The sequence below is a fragment of the Rhea pennata genome, chromosome 16, assembly GCF_028389875.1.
Source record: "Rhea pennata isolate bPtePen1 chromosome 16, bPtePen1.pri, whole genome shotgun sequence".
Lineage (NCBI taxonomy): Eukaryota > Metazoa > Chordata > Aves > Rheiformes > Rheidae > Rhea > Rhea pennata.
In genome coordinates this window covers 16,845,749-16,856,178 of record NC_084678.1, presented here as the reverse complement: position 1 = coordinate 16,856,178, position 10,430 = coordinate 16,845,749, and positions in this window count along the sequence as shown.

Genomic DNA, 10,430 nt, shown 5'->3' with positions numbered 1-10,430 from the left:
AAAAAAAAAAAAGTGGCGGGGAGAGGAGACGAAAACGTCCGCAGGAAATGGGGACGCGGCCCGGGAAGGACGAGGGAGGTCACGCCGGGGCGCCCGGAGGAGGGGGCCGGAGCGGGGCACGGCCGGCGGCGGGGACAAGCCGGGGCCCTGGGAGCAGCCCCGGAGCCGGGCCCGGGGGGTTTCCGCACGAACCCTTTCCTGCCCTTTCCGCTCGTCCCCCCACCTCCCCCCCGGCCGGCAGAAGCCCGTCCGCTTCCTCTCTTACGCCCCGGGGGGCTTTCCAGGCTGCCAGAAAATAAATCTCGGGCTATTTTTAACAGCGGGGAAAACGCGAAGGTCTCCCGGAGCCCGGGCCCGCGGGGGCGGCAGCAGGCCGCAGCGCCGCCATGGCAGGCGGCCCGTTGCCACGGCGACGGCGGGCGCCATCTTCGCGCGGGCCTGGGCGATGGCCGCGGGGGCCCTGGGCCGCCCCGACGCCGGCGGCCGCCCGCGCCCTCCCTCCCGCGGCTGCCGGCCGCGGGCAGCGCCGGGGGGCCGCGGCGGCCTCCGCGGCCATCGCCCCGGCGCTGAGCGGGGTCCCCTGGGGACAGCGCGGCGACAGCGGCTGTTTTTAACCCCCTTTAAGCGACTTAAGGGAGGCTGCGAGCCAGATCAGCCGGCTAACGCCGGGCCGGGGGCGAGGGGGCCGGGTGGGGGGAGCGGATGGCGGCAGCGGCTCTGCCCCGCGCCTCGCTCGATACCGCCAGCGCGGGGCACCGCGGCCCCTCTGCGAGCGAGGGCGCCTGCCTGCACACCTGTGTACACGCGCGTGCAGCACGGCCTGCATGCACCGGCATGGGTGCACGCGTGTGCAGGACGGCCTGCATGCACCGGCATGGGTGCACGCGTGTGCAGGATGGCCTGCATGCACCGGCATGGGTGCACACGCGTGCAGCACAGCCTGTGTGCACCGGCATGGGTGCACGCGTGTGCAGGACGGCCTGCATGCACCGGCATGGGTGCACACGCGTGCAGCACAGCCTGCATGCACCAGCATGGGTGCACGCGTGTGCAGGATGGTCCGCTTGCATCAGGCTGCATGCACGTGTGTGCAGGACAGTCTGCCTGCAGCGGGCTGCGTGCACGTGTGTGCAAGATGGTCTGTGTGCACGAAGCCGCATGCACATGTGTGCAAGACTGCCTGCCTGCAGCAGGCTGCACACATGCTTGTGAGTCTATGAGCATGTGTGCAGACATGTGGGCTGGGTGCATGTGCCCAGAGGTGCATGTGGGACTGGCGTGTGTTTGTACATGCTTGTGCAAGGATGCTGCTGTGCAGGGGTGTATGTGCAGGAAGTCACTTCCCCTCCGCAGGCCCTGGTTCCTGCCCGGGCGAGGCCGGAGCGCGTGCCGCTCGGCGTGAGGCTCCCGTTGCTGCCGGGGAAAGGGGAAGCATGTCCCGCAGCGGCTTGCCGGGGTTTTGCCCTGGTCCATCCACCCCGGAGCTGTACGTGCCCGTGGTGCGTCCCACACCGGGGCCGGGACGTGTCTGTGGGGCTTCCCCGCACTGCTGCGCTGGGGCCTTGCTGGACCCCAGTTACGGGATCAAAATGGGACACCGTTCTCCATATGCCCCGTGCTGCCCCTTGCTGAGTCTTTGTAACTCTTCTTTGCAGCTAAGAGAATTAGGAGCTTATTTCTATTTGAAGCAGTAAGAGCCGAGTGTCTCGCACTTTCACACGCCTCCAGGAGCGGAGGAGTCAGGGCAGAAACCGAGCTTCGTTCTTTGCAAGGCTCCTGCTACAAGGGCTTCGGCTGCTGCCGACCGCGCCGCGTGCTCTGCACGGTGCCGCCGCGCCGCCGCCGCGCCGCCGCCGCGTCACGGGCAGCCGCGGGGAGGGGGCTCCCTTTGCCCTCCTGGAAGAGGTTACGCAAAGTCCAGCACTGCCGATGTCGCTGCCATGAGGAACGGAAAGGCAGGAAGAAAACTACAGTGAGAAAGAGAAGCTGTTTCCATGCGCCGAGTGGGAGGGGAGCAGAAAACAGGAGGTGGAGGTGAAAATGTCAAACTCAGTAATGCTCCGGCTGCCGGCTCCGGCCCCGCTGCACCTCCCCGCGCAGGCGGTGCCCGGGACACGGCGCTCCGCGCCCTGGCCAGCCCCGGGGAAGGGACCTGGGGGTGCTGGGCCGGCTCTTCGTCCTTGTCCTCCGTCGCTCGGGCCTTTCCCCCTCCGGCAGCGCCTGGTGCTGCCCGTGCCCGAGCTCAGGCTGCGGGTAAGGGGCCGAGCCCCGGCTCCCGCTGAGCACCTCCGCTCAGGAGACACGTCGGTTTGTCTGTCTGCCCCGGAGCCACGGTCCCAAGGCCTCTCCCCAGCTCCAGGCGCCTGCCGCCAGCTAAAAATACAGCCCCTGCGAGGAGACCAGAGCAAGGGCAGCTCCCACCTGTGGCACAGCCGGGTTCCCGTGGCATGGCCGGGTTCCCGCAGCACAGCTGGGTTTTGTGTGGCTTGACCAGGCTCTGCAGCACGGCCAGGTTCCCACAGCACGGCCAGGTTCCCACAGCACGGCCAGGTTCCCGTGGCACAGCCGGGCCCCCACGGCATGGCCAGGTTCCTGTGGCACAGCGAGGCTCTCGCGGCACGGCCGGGTTCCCGTGGCACGGCTGGGCTCCCACGGCACGGCTGGGTTCCCACGGCACGGCCAGGCTCTTGCGGCACGGCTGGGTTCCTGTGGCACGGCTGGGCTCCCACGGCACGGCTGGGTTCCCGTGGCACGGCCGGGTTCCCGTGGCACGGCCGAGCTCCCACGGCACGGCTGGGTTCCCACGGCACGGCCAGGCTCTTGCGGCACGGCTGGGTTCCTGTGGCACGGCCGGGTTCCCGTGGCACGGCTGGGCTCCCACGGCACGGCTGGGTTCCCGTGGCACAGCTGGGCTCCCGTGGCATGGCTAGGCTGCCACGGCACGGCCGGGTTCCCGTGGCACGGCTGGGTTCCCGTGGCACAGCCGGGTTCCCGTGGCATGGCTAGGCTCCCACGGCACGGCTGGGTTCCCGCAGCATGGCCAGGTTCCCATGGCACGGCCGGGTTCCCACAGCACGGCCGGGTTCCCGTGGCACGGCCACGTGGGCTCTTCCGCGCACGTTGCGTGGAGGCCTCGTGTTTCTGACCACCTCCTCCCAGGAGCGTCTCCGCTCCTGCTGGCTCCGGGTGCGACGCCGCGGCAGTGCCTGCGCGTCCCCCTCTCCCGTCGCTCCCAGGCCAGCCCAGGCTCCCTGGGCGACGCCGGGGCCCCCGCGGCGCCGCGTCCCCCCGCTCGCTGCCGCGTGCCGGGCGCTGGCCGGGGGCCGCCCTCGCAGGGGCGCCCGGGGCCGAGCCGGCGCTGCCCCGCGCCGCTGCCCTTGCTTTCCGCCCTTTTTTCCAGTTCCCTCGTGTGGGCTTTGGGGCGCGTTTCAGAGCGCGGCGCAGCCCCGCGGGCCGCCAACGAGCCCGCGCTCGCCCTTTCCGCCGGCGGTCCTGGCGGGAGAGGGCACCGCCCCGGGAGCGACACAATCGGCAGAAATCCTCGCTCCCGGCCCGCCGTTTCCTCTGCCGGCTCTTTCGGGAAGCGGGGCAGCGCTCCCTGCCCGCGCAGCCCGCCGTGCGACCCCGTCCCCGGCGCGGGCAGGGCCGCGGGCCGGCAGCCTCCGCTCCCGCGGGAAAGCCGCCCCCTCGCCTCCCGGGAGACGGCAGAAAATCCCCCGCTCCCGCTCCTTCCCTCCCGGCTCCCCTCTCCGCGCGGCTGGGATTAAGATTTCAGCTCAGCAGTGACAGCGAATATGAGATGCAATTTGCCCTGCATCTTTTCTCTCTCCCTCGTTTTCTTATCTCTATTGCTTGCAGGAAAGCGACCCCGTCCTGAGCTCCAGGGAGACAGACGCAGAGCGCGCAGCGCCCAGCGGCGAATCTGCACCGACCCACAAAGAGGAAGCGGTCCCTGCAGGGCCTTGCCCTTCTCCGAGCGTCGCCCCTGCCGGGGCTTTCCGCCGGCGGCGGCGGCGAGCGGGGACAGTCCCCGAGCCGCGGGGAAGCACCGGGCGCTCGCCGCGCCGGCGTGCTGCACCTCGCCTCTTCCACGGAAACCCGCAGAACTCCAGCCTGGGCTTTTCCACGGCTTGTCCCGAGACCATGCCGCATGCGCCGCCGGGAACGCCGGGCCCCCGGCCCCTTCCTTCGCGCAGAGAGCGCGCGGGGAAAACCTGCCCCGGGTTTCTGGGACAATCCAGGAGCACCACTGGGGATTGCTCCGGGCAGGGCTTGTGGGTTTGGTTTCCAGTTCGGAAATGGGATTTTGGAGGCCATCTGGACTCCGGCCAGGGCCTGGAGCAGATAGGGAGCAGGGAGGGGGCTGTGGGGCACCTGCACCAGTGCCAGTGCTGGTGCTGGTGCCGAGCCGGCATGCTGAGCCATCCGGAGCATGGTCCTCCGCATGGAGGGAGCGCCGCGGCGGCGAGGCCACAGGGCCGCGGGGCTCCTGCCGGAGGGCCCCGGGGAGCGCCAGGCTCCCGCGACGCCCTAACTGTCCGGGAGTGGGGAGGGAGCGGGCGGCCGAGCCTGGCCGGTGCTTGCTCCCCCCTGGAGCAATGGCTTTGGGAACATTGGTTATTTTTAATCCTGAGAACCTATTTTTAAAAAGAGAGGCTATTTTTACTGCCTGTGTCTAATCCTTCTTCTCTTTTCGACCGTACCCAGCTATTTGGGACGGGTAGCTCCATGCTTCCGGAGCAGTTCGGACCGGGCAAGCTGCATCCAGGCAGATTCGGGTTGGCAAAAGTGAATTGCTGGACTTGCCTCTCCACCCGGTTCCTGCTGGCCCCATCTCTGCCAGCGTGGGATAGGGCGGTGGGATAGGGATTACTGCCTTCCCGGGGCTGTTCCGCACGGGGGCTGGCCCGGCCCCGGGGCCGCTGGCTGCCAGTCCTGCAGCGATGCCAAGGCGGCGAACGTGCCCCATCCAGGCGGGTTTTCCGGGGCACAGAGGGGCCAGGAGCTCACCGCCCGGGTTGCATCCGCCCAGCCAGAGCTGGGAAGGCAACCAAGGATGGGGCCAGCGGGGGTGACGGGGCCGCGCTTCCCCCGGGCGTCACGGGGGCGGCGGGCTCCTGGCAGAGCCGGAGAACCGGCACCGAACTGGAAGCAGGTGTCGGCCGCATCGGAAGGGTGGGCCGGGCCCCCGCGGGTGCCCTGGGTGCACCGGGCACCCGAGCTGGGAGCAGCATCTGGCAGCGGAGGGAGGGGGCAGGAAGCGGAGGGCTGGCTCGGACCCCCGCGCTTGGCCGGCCCGGCCCGGCCCACGGCGTCCCGGGGGGACGGCGCCGCTGCCAGATGTTCGGCAGCTGTCTCCGCCGTTTCCTCTCCTCCCCCCGCGCCCGGCATCCTCCGGGAAGATCTCCCCTGCGTTTCCTCGGCCGGCAGAGCGGGGGGAGCAGCCCCCGCATCACCTCTCCGCCGGCCCCGGCTTCCTGAGCCGCTGCGCTCCTCTGCTCGCCGGGGCGGCTCTTCGCCGCGCATCCCTCCCTCCGCCGCTATCTCTTCTCCCACCGCTTCCTTTCTTCTCCTGCCAGCGGTGGGTCACTCCCGCTGCCTCCGTCCGCGCGGCCCTCGGGGCATCTCGCCCCTCCGCAGCTTCCCGGGCGGGCGCGGGGCCGGACGCTGCGCTCGGGGCTCCGGGAGATGCTCCCTGCCCGGGGCCCACGCCGGCCCTCCGCCGCCCGCGCGCGTTGCAAAGCTCCCCCTGCTCCCCGGGGAGGGCACGGAGGTGGGCACGGCTGAAACCTTCCATCGCTTTTCTTCCTTGTCCTCTTGAAAAAAACCAAAAATCTGCAGAATCGTCGTGTGAATTTTGCATTTCACATTTTTCTGCGGTGGAAGGTCCGGGCCGGCGAGGCGGGAGCTCCTGCGTCAGCGCCCGCAGGCCGCGGCGCCGGCGCTGCTGACACCTCTCCATTCCCTCCGCATCCCGCCCGGGACGCAGATAGGATTGGGGGATTAGAGCAGCTTAGGGAGCAGGGTTTTTCCAAGCAGCAGATGGTGCTGGATGCGTCCCAAGGTGAGGTTAGCGGGGTGGGAAACGGGCCTGGGAGCAGCCTGGGCAGAGCAGGGGAAAATGGAGCGAAAGCAGGGAGGAGGTGGCTTTGTGTCCAGCCCGTTTCCTGGCTGGCGGGAGCGCCAGGGGGCCGCATCCTGCCCCCACCTCTGCTGCGTGCTGGGTGCCAGCGAGAGCTGGGCAGGCTGAGCGCTGCTGCAGCCGCCGTGGCAGAGCGGCTCCCTCGCGCCCGAGAGCCCAGCTGCGCAGCCCTGTCCCCCTCCTTGTCGCTCCACAGCTGGGGCACATCTGGCCCTCCAGCCCCGGGACGAGGCGAGGGAAGGGGGGAGGCAGCAGGTGCCTTCTGCAAGGGCACCTCTGAGCCCTTGCCCCGTTCGGCACGGTGGCATCGCGTCGCTGGCAGGGTGAGACGTGGCCGGGCGAGGTGCACAGGGCCCCGTGCGTGCGCGCAGACCTGCGAGCGCCCGCGGCCCATTGCGCTTGGTCCCGTGAGCGCGTGTTTTCCCGTGAATGCACGTGGAGCCGTGAGCGTGCACGGCCCCGTGAGTGCCCTCGGACCCGTGAGTGTGTGTTTTCCCGTGAATGCACACGGAGCCGTGAGCGTGCACAGCCCCGTGAGTGCCCTCGGACCCGTGAGTGTGTGTTTTCCCGTGAATGCACATGGAGCCGTGAGCGTGCACGGCCCCGTGAGTGTCCTCGGACCCGTGAGCGCGTGTTTTCCCGTGAATGCACACGGAGCCGTGAGCGTGCACAGCCCCGTGAGTGTCCTCGGACCCGTGAACGCGTGTTTTCCCGTGAATGCACGCGGAGCCGTGAGCGTGCACAGCCCCATGAGTGCCCTCGGACCCGTGAGTGTGTGTTTTCCCGTGAATGCACGCGGAGCCGTGAGCGTGCACAGCCCCGTGAGTGTCCTCGGACCCGTGAGTGTGTGTTTTCCCGTGAATGCACGCGGAGCTGTGAGTGTGCACAGCCCCGTGAGTGCCCTCGGACCCGTGAGTGTGTGTTTTCCCGTGAATGCACGTGGAGCCGTGAGCGTGCACGGCCCCGTGAGTGCCCTCGGACCCGTGAGTGTGTGTTTTCCCGTGAATGCACACGGAGCCGTGAGCGTGCACAGCCCCGTGAGTGCCCTCGGACCCGTGAGTGTGTGTTTTCCCGTGAATGCACATGGAGCCGTGAGCGTGCACGGCCCCGTGAGTGTCCTCGGACCCGTGAGCGCGTGTTTTCCCGTGAATGCACACGGAGCCGTGAGCGTGCACAGCCCCGTGAGTGTCCTCGGACCCGTGAACGCGTGTTTTCCCGTGAATGCACGCGGAGCCGTGAGCGTGCACAGCCCCATGAGTGTCCTCGGACCCGTGAGCGCGTGTTTTCCCGTGAATGCACGCGGAGCCGTGAGCGTGCACAGCCCCGTGAGTGTCCTCGGACCCGTGAGTGTGTGTTTTCCCGTGAATGCACGCGGAGCTCTGAGTGTGCACAGCCCCGTGAGTGCCCTCGGACCCGTGAGTGTGTGTTTTCCCGTGAATGCACGCGGAGCCGTGAGCGTGCACGGGCCCGTGAGCGCACAGGGACCCGCGAGCACGCGCAGTCCCACGGGTGCACGGGGTCCACGCTCCACGCGCCCGCCTGCCCGGAGCGGCTCCGAAGCTGCTGAGACGAGCAGCGTCGCCCCCAAAGCTGCCGAGGGAGTTCCCGGGCGAGGAGCGCGGAAAGGCGTTAACGCCACGCGGAGGGGCGGCCGAGGAGGGAAACCCGGCGCCCGAGGAGGGAGAGGTGCGAGGTGCCGCTGCCGGGGACGGAGCCGCTCTGGCCTCGAACCCCCGCCCCGGCTCGGAGACGCGGCCCCCGGCGGCCCTGGGGGGCGAGAGCGAGCGCTGCCCGCGGCCGGGGAGGACGCGGGCCCCCTCCAGAAGGTGCCTTCCGCGCCGCCGGGGGCTCGGAAAGCGGAAGCGCGGCCCCCGGCTGCCTCCCGCGCCGGCCCAGGGTTATTTTAGGTCTCCAGAAAAGAGGAAGGTTGCATGCGGCCGGCGGCAGTTTCGACGACGGGGAGGCGATGCTGTCTGGAAAGAGGAACGCCGCCGTGCCCGTGCTGGGAACGGCCGCGCTCCACGCAGCTGGCGCCCGGCGGGGGCCCCGCGGCGCCCGAGGGTGCTGCTTGCCGCTCGCGTTGCCGCGCCCGCAATTCCTCTTTTTTTTTTTTTTTTTTTTTGTGCAGGGAAATGGCTGTTTTGCCATGCGAGGGCAGCCGGGCTGGACAAACGGCGGGACGGGAGAAACGGGAGAGCCCGGGGAGGTCCCCGGCACGGAGCCCACGCCGCCGCCGTCCCGCTCCAGCGCCGGCTCCCGCGCTCGGCCCCGAGCAGAGCGGCCGGACGGGGCGCCAGCGAAGGGAACCGACTCCGGGCCTGACATTTCGGCATTTACCAGTGAATGCCGAAAAAGCCCCATGCGAGCAAAAAGCCCAGCCAGCAGCACTGAAAGGGGAACTTGGCGGCGGCGGCGCAGCGGTGCCGGGCTCGGAGATCCAGTTTTTACGCCTGACGGAGCTATCGGGGGCCATTAGGGCTCCCTCCAAGCCGTGATGCCTCCGAGCTGCTCCTGCTGCACTCGTCTCCCGGGGCCAGATTTTCAGGAATCCAGGCTCTGGCCAGGCTTTCGCACGGGCTCTGCCACCCCCCGGCGTTGCACCGGGCCCCGCTTTAAAATTAGACCTGTGCTGAGGCTCCAAACTCTTTGGAGCAGTTCTACTCCCCTCCGAAAAAAAGAGCCAAGCTCTTAAAACTCCCCCTATCCTTTTCCTCAAAATATCTGGGATATACGGCGGTGCTGTGCGACCCAAGGGAATTTGGGGCACTTGTCTGAGCTGATCCGCCGTGCCCCAGAAAGGGTATTTCCAACAGCGCCTCTGCGCAACGCTTTCAAACGCGCTCTCCTCCGCTGCCCAGCGCCCGCTGCCGGGAACGGTTCTGAAAAACTGATGCACGTTTCCCCATTTACATTCGCTTCCCTTTTCACGCTCGTCTCGGGCAATGAAAAAAGACCAGGTAGAAAAGGCTCCGAAAAATGAAAGTAATGAGAAACAAAATTATAACCGAATTGGGTTTTCAACAAGCCAGACTGCAAAATTAATAGAAGCAGAGCAGCGTAGGGCTTCCCCAGCGCGCTTCCGACGGCTGCAGAGCTCAAGGAGGAGGCAGCAGCTGAGGCGTCACGTCCGGAGCGTCCCGGCACACGCCCGGCTTTAAGCCCATGAGCAGTCCCTCCAAAATCAAAGTCAGGCAGGTTTTAGCTCTCCAGAAAAGAGAAGGTCCCCTGCAGATGGGGAAATAAATACCTGCCCGGAGCAAGGGCGAGCGAGGCCGAGAGGGGACGCAGCGGAGCGCGACGGCAGGCTGCCCCGGCGCTGCACGGCGGCTCGCAGGAGCGCGGCACGGCGGGGGGCAGAGCGAGAGACCTGCCAGCTCGCTGGGAAGCTCGCAGGCGACGCTCTTTATTTTCAGTTCTTTATTTTCAGCGCAGGGACGGTGGCGAGAAACCCAGCCTTTTGTCCCCGCCGGTCTCCTCCGGCTCAGCGGCGTAGCCCGAGCCCCGGCGCCTCGGGCCGCAGCGCCGGCGGTGCCGGCAGGAGCGCGCCAGGCATCCGCACCGCTCTTCCGAGCGGCGTCTCTAAGCCAGGGAGGGAGAGCAAAGGGATCCGCGTTTCCCAGCGACTTTCCGATTAACGCGGGCGTTTCTAACCGCGGCGGGGACGAGCCCGCCGGGGCAGGGGCAGCGCCCCGCTGCGAGCTGACCAGCGCTCCTGGGGGCTTGCTCCCCACGGGCAGCGGCTCCCCTCCGGCGGGGAGAAGGCGGCCTCCGGGCGCGAAGCCGCGTGTCTTCGCGCCGCCCCCGAGGTCCTGCCGGGGCCGGCGCCAGCGACGGGCTCCGGCTCGGCACGACGCTCCGCCGCGCCGCAGCTCGGGGCTGGGGAGGAGAGGCGACGTTCGGGGGGTTGCCGGGCTCGGAGGCAGCCGGGTTTTCCTGCAGATCCCTTTGGAGAGCCGGGTGCAGGGGGGTGGGGGTATTTCCAGGGACTAAAGGCGACCAGCGCGGGGGGTTTCTAGCGGAAAGGGCCGCGCTCGTGCTGCCACCTTCCCTCCAGACCGACGCTCGGCACCGCGGCGGCCCCCGCCAGCCCCTGCTGCCCCACGGGCCGGCGCCTGGGGGACGAGGCCTGGCCCCCCAGCGGCGCCGGGCACCCCCACCGCCCCACAACCCGCACGGAAAACTGGGCCAGTGCAGAGCCAGGGCCCCCGGCACAGGCCGTTGCGGGCCCCCTGCACCCCACACCTGCCCGGCCCGGGGGCGCTGAGCCCCACGGCACTGCGGGACCCTG